This window comes from Oncorhynchus mykiss, chromosome 28 (genome assembly GCF_057628025.1).
Source record: "Oncorhynchus mykiss isolate SJ-2025 chromosome 28, ASM5762802v1, whole genome shotgun sequence".
In the NCBI taxonomy this organism is placed as follows: domain Eukaryota; kingdom Metazoa; phylum Chordata; class Actinopteri; order Salmoniformes; family Salmonidae; genus Oncorhynchus; species Oncorhynchus mykiss.
Genome location: NC_143049.1, coordinates 20,030,490 through 20,044,226, shown reverse-complemented (window position 1 = coordinate 20,044,226; position 13,737 = coordinate 20,030,490). Strand labels below are relative to the sequence as shown.

The following is a 13,737-nucleotide window of genomic DNA, read 5'->3' as shown; positions in this document are numbered from 1 at the left end:
CTAATGGAAGATGCAGTTAGTTGGGTATTCTCCTGTTCTTAGTTTTTTTTTTTACTTAACAAATGAAAAAAATGATGTCAAATGATGACAAACATGCCCTGGAGTAGGTGTGGTCCATAAGTCTAAAAATAGAGCGTAGGAGCACTGCTGTCGCTCACATTTCATGTGTCAGAGGATTTTATCATCACAAGTGAAAATGTTCACTGAGCACAGCATGTCTCTCCTGACTTGAATCTGAAAATCCAGAACATTTGGAGCGCTAAGCTATATCCGTCCCTGCCCATCCACGGGTAGCTGAATTGGTGAAATGATGATATGTGAAAAGATGACTTGCTTATCCTCATGCACATGTAAACCGGCCAGATATAGGATACTGAGTTATATCTGCACAACTCAAGACCTCCTTATCCAGCTGAGCCAAAGCCAAGGCATTAGGTCTGGGAGCTAATACGAGTCTTCAGGTCTCAGGCAAGGTTACTTATGACACGAGTATAGTTTGGCAAACCAACTCCTCTACGTACATGAGGTAAGTAGCATAAGAGAGGATATCTCAGTATACCAGCTACAGTTGAAGTCGGAAGTTTACATACACCTTAACCAAATACATTTAAACTCAGTTTTTCCCAATTCCTGATTTAATCCTTGTAAAAAAAATCACCACTTTATTTTGAAGTATGTGAAATGTCAGAATAATAGTAGCAAGAATGATTTATTTCAGCTTTTATTTATTTCATCACATTCCCAGTGGGTCAGAAGTTTACATGCACTCAATTAGTATTTGGTAGCATTGCCTTTAAATTGTTTAACTTGGGTCAAACATTTTGGGTAGCCTTCCATAAGCTTCCCACAATAAGTTGGGTGAATTTTGGCCCATTCCTCCTGACAGAGCTGGTGTAACTGAGTCAGGTTTGTAGGCCTCCTTGCTCACACACGCTTTTTCAGTTCTGTCTACACATTTTCTATAGGATTGAGGTCAGGGCTTTGTGATGGCCACTCCAATACCTTGACTTTGTTGTCCTTAAACCATTTTGACATAACTTTGGAAATATGCTTGGGGTCATTGTCCATTTGGAAGACCCATATGTGACCATGCTTTAACTTCCTGACTGATGTCTTGATGTTCCTTCAATACATCCACATAATTATCCCTCCCCATGATGCCATCTAGTTTGTGAAGTGCACCAGTCCCTCCTGCAGCAAAGCACCCCCACAACATGATGCTGCCACCTCCGTGCTTCACGGTTGGGATGGTGTTCTTTGGCTTGCAATCCTCCCCCTTTTTCCTCCAAACATAACAATGGTCATTATGGCCAAACAGTTCTATTTTTGTTTCATCAGACCAGAGGACATTTCTCCAAAAGTACAATCTTTGTCCCCATATGCAGTTGCAAACCGTAGTCTGGCTTTTTTATGGCGGTTTTGGAGCAGGGGCTTCTTCCTTGCTGAGCAGCCTTTCAAGTTAGGTCGATATAGGACTCGTTTTACTGTGGATATAGATACTTTTGTACCTGTTTCCTTCAGCATCTTCACAAGGTCCTTTGCTGCTGTTCGGGGATTGATTTGCACTTTTCGCACCAAAGTACGTTCATCTCTAGGAGACAGAACGCGTCTCCTTCCTGAGCGGTATGACGGCTGCGTGGTCCCATGGTGTTTATACTTGCGTACTATTCTTTGTACAGATTGAACGTGGTACCTTCAGGCGTTTGGAAATTACTCCCAAGGATGAACCAGGCTTGTGGAAGTGTACAAAAAAGAGGTTCTGGCTGATTTATTTTGATTTTCCCATAATGTCAAGCAAAGAGGCACTGAGTTTGAAGGTAGGCCTTGAAATACATCCACAGGTACACCTCCAATTGACTCAAATTATGTCAATTAGCCTATCAGAAGCTTCTAAAGCCATGACATCATTTTCTGGAATTTTCCAAGCTGTTTAAAGTCACAGTCTACTTAGTGTATGTAAACTTCTGACCCACTGGAATTGTGATACAGTGAATGATAAGTGAAATAATTGGTCTGTAAACAATTGTTGGAAAAATGACTTGTGTCATGCACAAAGTAGATGTCCTAACCGACTTGCCAAAACTATAGTTTGTTAACAAGAAATGTGTGGAGTTGTTGAAACACTTAGGTTGGAGTCATTAAAACTAGTTTATGTAAACTTTCGACTTGAGCTGTATATGTCTGCAGTTACTTTGTCTTTACTATACATACCTTATCCCTAGCTAGCCTTCATTATGTATCTCAACAGCGATATAAAACACAAACATCACTTTACCCTGGTATGTCCCTAGTGTGATGAATGTTTTCTGATTTTTTTTCTTTTTCAGCATCTTAGTAAAGATCAAAGCTGATTTAAACTGAAATGTGTAAATCCCTGTAGGATTGACAACACTTGTTTTTAAAAGATTATTCTCCACAATAACAATACAAATATTAATGAGATTAAAAAAACATATGTTAGAATAGAAGTACAACTTAATTTCTCTATTGCGTATTTAAAGAATCCTTCCACTGTACTCCACTAATTATAAGCACTATATTCTGGGTTTCTAATGCTATAATGTTCAGCCTTGTGTACAAATGTGGTGATTAGTCCGTGTCAGAGCAGCCTTTGGAGAGGGAGGCTAATGAAAAGAGAGGTTTTAAGTCCAAACAATTGCTGAAGTCCTCTTTGATATCCACAGACCTGACTGCACTTCGTACTGGGAGACAGAGACAGACAGAGACACACTGAGAAGAGAAACGGGGAGGGAGAGAGAGGAGAAACGGGGAGGGAGAGAGAGGAGAAACGGGGAGGGAGAGAGAGGAGAAACGGGGAGGGAGAGAGAGGAGACGGGGAGGGAGAGAGAGGAGAAACGGGGAGGGAGAGAGAGGAGAAACGGGGAGGGAGAGAGAGGAGAAACGGGGAGGGAGAGAGAGGAGAAACGGGGAGGGAGAGAGAGGAGAAACGGGGAGGGAGAGAGAGGAGAAACGGGGAGGGAGAGAGAGGAGAAACGGGGAGGGAGAGAGAGGAGAAACGGGGAGGGAGGGAGAGAGAAGAGAAACGGGGAGGGAGAGAGAAGAGAAACGGGGAGGCAATAAGAGACCCCCCCAGCCCTACCTCCCCTCCCTTCCCCTAAAACACTCTGTTCCTCCAACAATCCAAACTCAGAGAAATGTAGAATTAAAAAAGGAGAGGAAACAAGACGGGCACAGAGTGAAAAAGGAAGTGTTCTAAAGGGTGATCAGTAATAAATAACTGAGTCGAACCGTGGTTGTAATTTTCCACTTCACAACTCAAGTGACTTAAGGACAGCATTATGGCAAAGCACATTACAACAGTGAGCTAAAGGGAAGCGTGGCTAAAGGGTGGCCCTGACCTTATATACAGGGCAATAGTAATCACAGTCTCTTTCAATCCATAATAGCCGGTTCATTAGGCTAAATCTACTACAACTGACACAAACAGCCAAAAGCCATCATGGCAACAACTTGGCAACCATTAAAAGGTATTGATTGATTTGGAAAGCGATAAAGTGTGGCTTTGGCTGTATTTACACAGTCAGCCCAATTCTGATCTTTTCCCCACTAATTGGTCTGCTGACCAATCAAATCAGCTCTGAAAAAAATCTGAATTGGGCTGCCTGTGTAGACACAGCCTTTGAGGCATAGGCCTACGCCCAGTGGGCTAACAGAAAAATCTACACTCCCCTACGTATTTATTTGGACAGTGAAGCTGAAACTTTTAATTTGTCTCTATACTCCAGCATTTTGGATTTGAGATCAAATGTTTCATATGAGGCAACAGCACATAATGAAACTTTTTATTTGAGGGTATTTTCATACGTATCTGTTTTATCGTTTAGAAATTAAAGCACTTTATGTATCTAGTCCACCTATTTGAAGATGTTGTTAGTATTTCGACAAATTCACTTATTTGTATTGAAGTAGTGAAAAGGTTAACATATGGTCCGATATTCCTAGCACACAATGACTCAAACAAACTTGTTGGATGAATTTGAAGTTTGTTTTGGTTGTGTTTCCGATTATTTTGTGCCCAATAGGAATGAATGGTAAATGATGTATTGTGTCATTTTGGAATCACTTTTATTGTAAATAAGAAACATCTACATTAATGTGGATTATGAATAATGGATTATGGATAATCATGAATGAATTGTGAATAATGATGAGTGAGAAAGTTACAGAGGCACAAAGATCAACACGTTTGTAGTCACAAGCTTGGTGTAATCATTGTGTGCTAGGAATATGGGGCCATGTACTACACTTTTGACTACTTTAATACACATAAGTGAATTTGTCCAAATACTTATGACACAGTTAAATAAGAGGACTACTAGATACATAGTGCTTTCATTTCTAAATAGTAATATAGATATGTATGAAAATAACCTCAAATAAAAGGTGACATTCTGTACTGTCGCCTCAGTGAAACATTGTATCTTAAATCCAAAATGTTGGAGTATAGAGCCAAATTAATAGTTTTAGCTTCACTGTCCAAATAAATACGTAGGGGGGTGTATGTGTGTCACAATCTCTGCGATACATCCCAGTCTGACATTTAAATTGAGAACGCTGCAGAACCAAAATACTTACATTGATCAAAAATGTGTCACTGTCTGTCTCTCATAACTGACAAATTTGTAGTAGGTGACAAATGGTATTTCAGAAAAATCTACTTAAATCAAAACTCCTCCAGCACCTATGATGCATTGGTTCCTCTAGTCAGTGCAAGATTTTCTTTGGAGTTTCAATTAGCCTTTACAGATAGGGCCAGCCAGCAACACCACTAATCAGCAGTAAGACAGATTATTCCAAAAAATGTTTTTGTTATTTTACTAGGCAAGTCAGTTAAGAACAAATTCTTACTTACAATGACGACCTAGGAACAGTGGGTTGGCTGCCTTGTTCAGGGGCAGAACATCGGGGATTCGATCTAGCACCTTTCGGTTACTGGCCCAACACTCTGACCACTAGGCTACCTGCTGCCTATGAACATATAGGCTAAATGACTGAAAACCACTGGTTACTAATAACACAAAATATCTTTTTTATTACCAATGCTAATGTGCTCCATTTCGTGCAGCACTTAAATATGTAATGATAATAACAGCATTCTGCTAGTTTGAAATGTTAGATTTTTTTTTGTTGTACTACTACAGCCTTTCATGGAATTGATGACCTAGGCCTATGTCCATTATCTTCCATCAACACAAGGAACTGAGGTGGGGGCTGGGGGCAGGGGCTGAGACAGACAGGCTATGATATCAATCTGCAGCTTTGAAGATTGGAATACAGCAACCTGCACTCAGACGACAACCCATTCAACACATTTCCCTTGAAGAAAAACAACGCTTATCATGCAAGCTTATCAGGTCAAACAATGGATGATTCAAATTGATAACAAATTGGGTGACACTGCTTTCAGAACCCTATCTCCCAGTCAGCTATAAGTGGAGTGTTTTCCTTGTATCGAGGACACGTTTGCCCACAGATGAATGGGAAACTTACCATATGACCACCACAACCCCTACCCTTGTGGCTTATATCTCCAACCACTGTCAAAATCATAACACAACCGGAGGTGGGGCAATTGGAAGGCAGATCTTTTGACCTTTGACCCTTTTTTCTCAATCACTTAACCATTTTAATTATATTTCTCAAAATGTATCAAATCATCCTGTCCATAATTAAGGATTCCTCTCTTAGTGGGCCTATGTGCCGAACCCATTGGAAAGTCATAGAATGGGCCAAGGCTTCTGTGATCCAGATAGGAACTACTACACTATCATTGTTGTTGATGACCCAGTGAGGGCCAATAGTCATTGTGTGGCCCTGGGGAGACAAACATCATATACATCTGACCGCAGGATGTGTCCTATTGTATCTAAATAGAAACAATTTATCAGGGCTTATGAGGTTGATTTGTCCATAAAATCTATAGAATTTTGACCATGTGAGCTTCTCATCCCTTTACACACAAACAGGCCTGATGTAGAATATTGAACTATAAATGCCTAGCCTTACCTATAGGCCTGGGCAACCATTAACTCATTCATTCAATGATGTATATGGTTTCAACATGGCTTATACCTTCAACTTAACATCATCAATGTTATTATTCCTGATAGAAAAAAACGTGTTTTGGAAACAAGTCTATATTTGTCTATTCTTTAAATATTCATGCCAGGCATTGCAGTCAAAACACGATCAAACGCCAAGCATCACATGCAAATAAAAAAAAGGAGGGCAATTTTATATGGAGTTGATCTAACTGAGGCAAGGCACCCTATTCAAATAGACAGAAATTATGCAGCTAGGCTACATTTGGTGATGAAAGACCTGCTAGTCATAGAATACCTAATAATGCATAGCCTAGAAATTTAAGAATGAATGAATCTTATTCATTGGCAGTCATCATCAGCTATGAAAATGAGACATTTAATCTCACCTTTCCACCTTTTCTACAGCATTGCATTACAGACAAAAGAATGACGGTCATCTAATGCGATCTGATGTCGACCAGTATAATCTTATAAATATATCGTTCAAATTTAGGTCAATCGGAAAGTAATAGGGTGTTTTCTCAGAGCATCCCCGCTTTAGCTAGCGAATCGTCCTCAAATGGATTCCATTTTCAGTCCACAATCAATGCATGCTATAGCCCACAATAAATCTGAAATATTACTTTCGGACCCTGGAAAAACATCTGGCAGAGTAACAAAGGGGTGAAAAATGTATGCAAAGGCAAGCCAGAGCTGGCGATTGTTCCTCCCTTCCCGAGACGACTGACAAATGCATCCTATTTTGTAATTGTTTGGAGTGTATGACAGCTGGAAAAGCAACTGGAATGACATTGCGCTTACTGTAAAATATGCCGGGGAACCGCGTTGTTCTCGACTCCCCTCGATTGGTAACCAAAATTCAAACCATGTAAAATATGTAAAGCATTCCTTACGAATTGTCCGAAAACACACTTTACGCCCGACGTTGGTGTTGCCCGAAAAGACAGCATCCACCGAATGGCCAAGAGAGACCGTTATAGGTTCGGGCAGTCTAGGGAGACCCGTTCACTGGGTTGTGCACTGTGTAGCAGAGAAGGCAGCGGCGCTTGCTCTCTCCAATGCTCCCTTGTCTTTAACATTCCCCTTGCTGTCAGACAACGTTGTGCTGTTTAGGTACGGGTACAGGCAACGACATCTCCTGGTGATGCAAGGATGAGCATCTCTTCTCTCCCCACATTTCAAGCCATCTGTAGCCTACGCTACACAGCCATCAAGTGAATAGGTATAATCTGACATGAGTTTAGTCTTCTCTTCTCAGGCCTACTAGTTTTTACTTTTTGAAATAAATATTTCTGTATATACTGCTACTTTTAATTGAAATTATAAATTGGGGGTCAATTTAGCCCCATATGGAAGACATCTATTGAAACTATATGGGGCTATGTGTCCATACATACAATGGGGTTGACAAATATATTTCTTACTTTTTTAAAAATGTTCTATAAGTAAAACAAATGTCTAAGCATCTATTTTCTTCTCCACTCTAGTAGTCATCCCTCCATTTTCTCAACCTAGTTTAGGTGACATCATCTGTCCTGGGGCCCTTTTGGCATAGAGCAGCAACATGACTACTGTACAAACGTGGGCCAGTCGCCACATCACTTCCTCTGAGGCAAAAGGGCACACCACAGAGGCAGATTGCAAGATCAGTAATGTTAAACTATTTGGGTCTGGGGGAGTGGATGTGGAGGTTTTGGAGGTTGATCAAAATTCGTACCACCCACTCACAATGTAACCCCCTTTGATATAAATGTGCATTATGTAGAGGTTTGCTATTCCTTCAGCACACACTGTCAAGGTGAAACCACTGAATGGCCCCAAGACACAATTCACATACAGTAGCCTGAGAGCGCACATGTTGCACCTGTTTTCCTAAGAAAATTCATTAATATAAAAGGTCATAAAAAAAGGTCAAACAAAAGGTCACATTAAATTCAAACAAAGGTACACATGGCATGCAGGGGACGCTTGGTGAAAACAATATCATATTTTAGCATTTTCTGTCACCTCTAAACGTGCAACATAAATACCAAAGCACGTTCTACAGCAAACAATGTTCATCAGTATTGTTGAAGGTACCTATCAAGATATAATAATTCAACATGGAGGAAGAAGGCAGTCATTCTCTGGCTGCTGCTCATTGTTGTTATCAGTAGTGTGTCATCCTGTCCCTAGGGGTGAATAAGCACACCTGAGCTCACTCTCTTCTCTCAGGTATCACACACCATGCACCGCTCTTATAGCCCGACATACAGTGGGGCAAAAAAGTATTTAGTCAGCCACCAATTGTGCAAGTTCTCCCACTTAAAAAGATGAGGGATGTAATTTATCATAGGTACACTTCAACTATGACAGACAAAATGAGAAAAAAAATCCAGAAAATCACATTGTAGGATTTTTTATGAATTTATTTGCAAATTATGGTGGAAAATAAGTATTTGGTCAATAACAAAAGTTTCTCAATACTTTGTTATATACCCTTTGTTGGCAATGACAGAGGTCAAACATTTTCTGTAAGTCTTCACAAGGTTTTCACACACTGTTGCTGGTATTTTGGCCCATTCCTCCATGCAGATCTCCTCTAGAGCAGTGATGTTTTGGGGCTGTTGCTGGGCAACACGGACTTTCAACTCCCTCCAAAGATTTTCTATGGGGTTGAGATCTGGAGACTGGCTAGGCCACTCCAGGACCTTGAAATGCTTCTTACGAAGCCACACCTTCGTTGCCCGTGCGGTGTGTTTGGGACCATTGTCATGCTGAAAGACCCAGCCACATTTCATCTTCAATGCCCTTGCTGATGGAAGGAGGTTTTCACTCAAAATCTCACGATACATGGCCCCATTCATTCGTTCCTTTACACGGATCAGTCGTCCTGGTTCCTTTGCAGAAAAACAGCCCCAAAGCATGATGTTTCCACCCCGATGCTTCACAGTAGGTATGGTGTTCTTTGGATGCAACTCAGCATTCTTTGTCCTCCAAACACGACGAGTTGAGTTTTTACCAAAAAGTTCTATTTTGGTTTCATCTGACCATATGACATTCTCCCAATCTTCTTCTGGATCATCCAAATGCTCTCTAGCAATCTTCAGACGGGCCTGGACATGTACTGGCTTAAGCAGGGGGACACGTCTGGCACTGTAGGATTTGAGTCCCTGGCGGCGTAGTGTGTTACTGTTGGTAGGCTTTGTTACTTTGGTCCCAGCTCTCTGCAGGTCATTCACTAGGTCCCCCCGTGTGATTCTGGGATTTTTGCTCACCGTTCTTGTGATCATTTTGACCCCACAGGGTGAGATCTTGCATGGAGCCCCAAATTGAGGGAGATTATCAGTGGTCTTGTATGTCTTCCATTTCCTAATAATTGCTCCCACAGTTGATTTCTTCAAACCTTACCTATTGCAGATTCAGTCTTCCCAGCCTGGTGCAGGTCTACAATTTTGTTTCTGGTGTCCTTTGACAGCTCTTTGGTCTTGGCCATAGTGGAGTTTGGAGTGTGACTGTTTGAGGTTGTGGACAGGTGACTTTTATACTGATAACAAGTTCAAACAGGTGCCATTAATACAGGTAACGAGTAGAGGACAGAGGAGCCTCTTAAAGAAGAAGTTACAGGTCTGTGAGAGCCAGAAATCTTGCTTGTTTGTAGGTGACCAAATACTTATTTTCCACCATAATTTGCAAATACATTCATAAAAAATCCTACAATGTGATTTTCTGGATTTTTTTCTTCTCATTTTGTCTGTCATTGTTGAAGTGTACCTATGATGAAAATTACAGGCCTCATCTTTTTAAGTGGGAGAACTTGCACAATTGGTGGCTGACTAAATACTTTTTTGCCCCACTGTAATTGCCGGTTGTGATTAAAGAAATACCCAAATAACGTTGTACTGTATGTTGTTCTGGTATGGAAAAAATGCTGTTGAGTTGAAAGGAGATCTGGCAGCAAAGATAGGCTCTACCTTTTGATTTGTATCTCACTTGAGGTTGCAGTAGCATCATCAGTCACTTAGGATGCATGGGGAGGGTTCAGACAGTGTCAGAGGAGTAGCCTCTGATAAAACTTGACAGAGAAACAATAGAGAGACACAGTCAGTGGACTCAGGAGAACAATACACAGTAAGAGGAAAAACTATTGCACGCACGCATGCACACATGCATGCACGCACACATGCATGCACGCACACACACGCACGCATGCACACCCGAATATAAAGGCTAAATATTCCACCATCCATTTCCCATAGTACACAACACGTCAAACAATCCAATTGCACACAAATGAGCATTGTGTGATAATTGCGTTCCTTGGTGAACCTTAGCAACAGAACAGCCCAGTAGACCATGCATGGGGTGGTGATGTCATGTGAGCCTTGCTCCCCCCTGCGCTAGCCTGGGGTGCGTTCCACATGGCACGCTATTCCCTAGTGCACTACTTTGACCAGGGACTATAGGGTTCTGATAGAAAAAGTCATACACTACATAGGTAATAGGGTGCCATTTTTGACGCAGACCTGGTAGATGAAACCAGGCTGTAATCCCCAGCTGAGCCAGTCTCCCCGGCTCGGAGGCCTTCCCACCAAGAGGATAGCAAAGTCTGAGCCCAAGTGCTTCCGTTTTGGATCAATGTCCACTTTCTGGTGGATATAGAAAACTCATTCACACGTGACCTTGAAGAGAAGATTATAGGATGAAATGCCAGGGATTTAGCCCCCAATGCACATTCCCCCCCCCCCCCCAACCCAAACACAATCTTACTAAATCTATGAACGAGAGAGAGAGGCACCACTGCTCTATTGCATTGTAGCTCATCCTTTTACATAGGCAGCTTGAGTCACAGTCAGAGAAATAAAAACAAAAGCATGTTTTCAAACATTCTGACAAATGTTAATGTATAGCCTCAAAAAGGTGTGCTGTAAATAAGATGGACACCAGAGGTGGTTATTGGTATTTTACAGTGGAGTGCTGCTATTGTATAGAGTGCTAAACTTAAGTTTCCCATCTCTGGGTTTCCCCAGTGCCCAGCTTGGCAGTAATGTGATGAAAAGCTATAATAAAACCCTACCTTGGTCATAATGTGCTGTACTGAAAAGCTGCATGGACAATATGCCACCATCTAGTGGGCTCATTGATTACTGCAGGGATGACATTATCTCACCATGTATGTATGTGTGTGTGTGTGTGTGTGTGTGTGTGTGTGTGTGTGTGTGTACACGTATGTATACATACATACATACATACATACATACATACATACATACAGTGGGGCAAAAAAATATTTAGTCAGCCACCAATTGTGCAAGTTCTCCCACTTAAAAAGATGAGGCCTGTAATTTTCATCATAGGTACACTTCAACTATGACAGACAAAATTAGAAAAAAATCCAGATAATCACATTGTAGGATTTTTTATGAATGTATTTGCAAATTATGGTGGAAAATAAGTATTTTGTCAATAACAAAGTTTCTCAATACTTTGTTATATACCCTTTGTTGGCAATGACAGAGGTCAAACGTTTTCTGTAAGTCCAGCGGATCCTGATAACGATCTGAGAGACCAGGCAAGAAGGGCATTCTATGCCCTCAAAAGGAACATCAAATTCGACATACCAATTCGGATCTGGCTAAAAATACTTGAATCAGTTATCGAACCCATTCCCTTTATGGTTGTGAGGTCTGGATTCACAAAATGGGACAAACACCAAATTGAGACTCTGCATGCAGAATTCTGCAAAAATATATCCTCAGTGTACAACGTAAAACACTAAATAATGCATGAGGAGCCTATTTAGGCCGACACCCGCTAATTATCCAAATCCAGAAAAGAGCCATTAAATTCTACAACCACCTAAAAGGAAGCGATTCACAAACCTTCCATAACAAAGCCATCACCTACAGAGAGATTAACCTGGGGAAGAGTCCCCTAAGCAATCTGGTTCTGGGGCTCTGTTCACAAACAGACCCCACAGAGCCCCAGGACAGCAACACGATTTAGACCCAACCATGAGAAAACAAAAATATATTTATTTCCAATCTGTCAAGTAATTAACAAAAAAAACAGAGCAAACTAGAATGCTATTTGGCCATAAACAGGAGAGTACACTGATAGAATACCTGACCACTGTGACTGACCCAAACTTAAGGAAAGCTTTGACTATGTACAGACTCAGTGAGCATAGCCTTGCTATTGAGAAAGGCTGCTGTAGGCAGACCTGGCTCTCAAGAGAAGACAGGCACACTGCCCAAAAAAATGAGGTGGAAACCGAGCTGCACTTCCTAACCTCCTGCCAAATGTACAGTTGAAGTCGGGAGTTTACATGTACCTTTTCCAAATGCATTTAAACTCAGTTTTTCACCATTCCTGACATTTAATCCTAGTAATAATTCCCTGTCTTAGGTCCGTTAGGATCACCACTTTATTTAAAGAATGTGAATTTTGGCCCATTCCTCCTGACAGAGCTGGTGTAACTGAGTCAGGTTTGTAGGCCTCCTTGCTCACACATGCTTTTTCAGTGGGATTGAGTCCATTTTCCCCCAACTTTGGAAGTATGCTTGGGGTCATTGTCCATTTGGAAGACACATTTGCGACCAAGCTTTAACTTCCCAACTGATGTCTTGAGATGTTGCTTCAATATATCCACATACTTTGTTTTCCTCAAGATGCCATCTATTTTGTGAAGTGCACCAGTCCCTCCTGCAGCAAAGCACACCCACAACATGATGCTGCCACCCCCGTGCTTCACGGTTGGGATGGTGTTCTTCAGCTTGCAAGCCTTCGCCTTTTTCCTCCAAACATAACAATCATTATAGCCAAACAGTTCTATTTTTGTTTCATCAGACCAGATTACATTTCTCCAAAAAGTACGATCTTTGTCCCCATCTGCAGTTGCAAACCATAGTCTGGCTTTTTTCATGGCAGTTTTGGAGGAGTGGCTTCTTCCTTGCTGATTGGCCTTTCAAGTTATGTTGATATAGGACTCGTTCGACTGTGGATATAGATACTTTTGTACCTGTTTCCTCCAGCATCTTCACAAGGTCCTTTGCTGTTGTTCCGGGATTGATTTGCACTTTTTGCACCAAAGTACGTTAATCTCTAGAAGACAGAACGCGTCTCCTTCCTGAGCGGTATGACGGCTGCGTGGTCCCATAGTGTTTATACTTGTGTACTATTGTTTGTACAGATGAACATGGTACCTTCAGATGTTTGGAAATTGCTCCCAAGGATGAACCAGACTTGTGGAGGTCTACATTTATTTTTCTGAGGTCTTGGCTGATTTCTTTTGATTTTCCAATGATGTCAAGCAAAGAGGCACTGAGATTGAAGGTAGGCCTTGAAATACATCCACAGGTACACCTCCAATTGACTCAAATTATGTCAATTAGCCTATCAGAAGCTTCTAACGCAATGACATCCTTTTCTGGAATTTTCCAAGCTGTTTAAAGGCACAGTCAATTTAGTGTATGTAAACTTCTGACCCACTGGAATTGTGATGCAGTGAATTATAAGTGAAATAATCTGTCTGTAAACAATTGTTGGAAAAGTTACTTGTGTCATGCACAAACTATAGTTTGTTAACAATAAATTTGTGGAGTGGTTGAAAAACGAGTTTTAATGACTCCAACCTAAGTGTATGTAAACTTCTGACTTCAACTGTATGACCATATTAGAGACCTATATTTCC

At 41.2% G+C, this 13,737-nt stretch overlaps 2 protein-coding genes across 11 annotated transcripts in view; one reads left to right on the top strand and one right to left on the bottom strand.

Annotated features, from left to right (window-relative positions):
* Positions 1–7,204, bottom strand: part of ctnnd2b (catenin delta 2b) — a 107,463-nt gene extending 100,259 nt beyond the window's left edge. For 9 of the 10 annotated variants that reach the window (XM_090225589.1, XM_090225583.1, XM_090225586.1 and 6 more), the window contains exon 1: positions 6,867–7,172. The gene's annotated coding sequence lies outside the window, so the exon portion shown is untranslated. Of the gene's footprint in view, positions 1–6,866 lie in introns of all 10 variants that reach the window. The other variant, XM_090225593.1, reaches the window with a different exon arrangement.
* Positions 1–13,737, top strand: part of LOC110508680 (cAMP-dependent protein kinase inhibitor alpha) — a 46,846-nt gene that overhangs the window by 28,802 nt on the left and 4,307 nt on the right. The window lies entirely within an intron of this gene.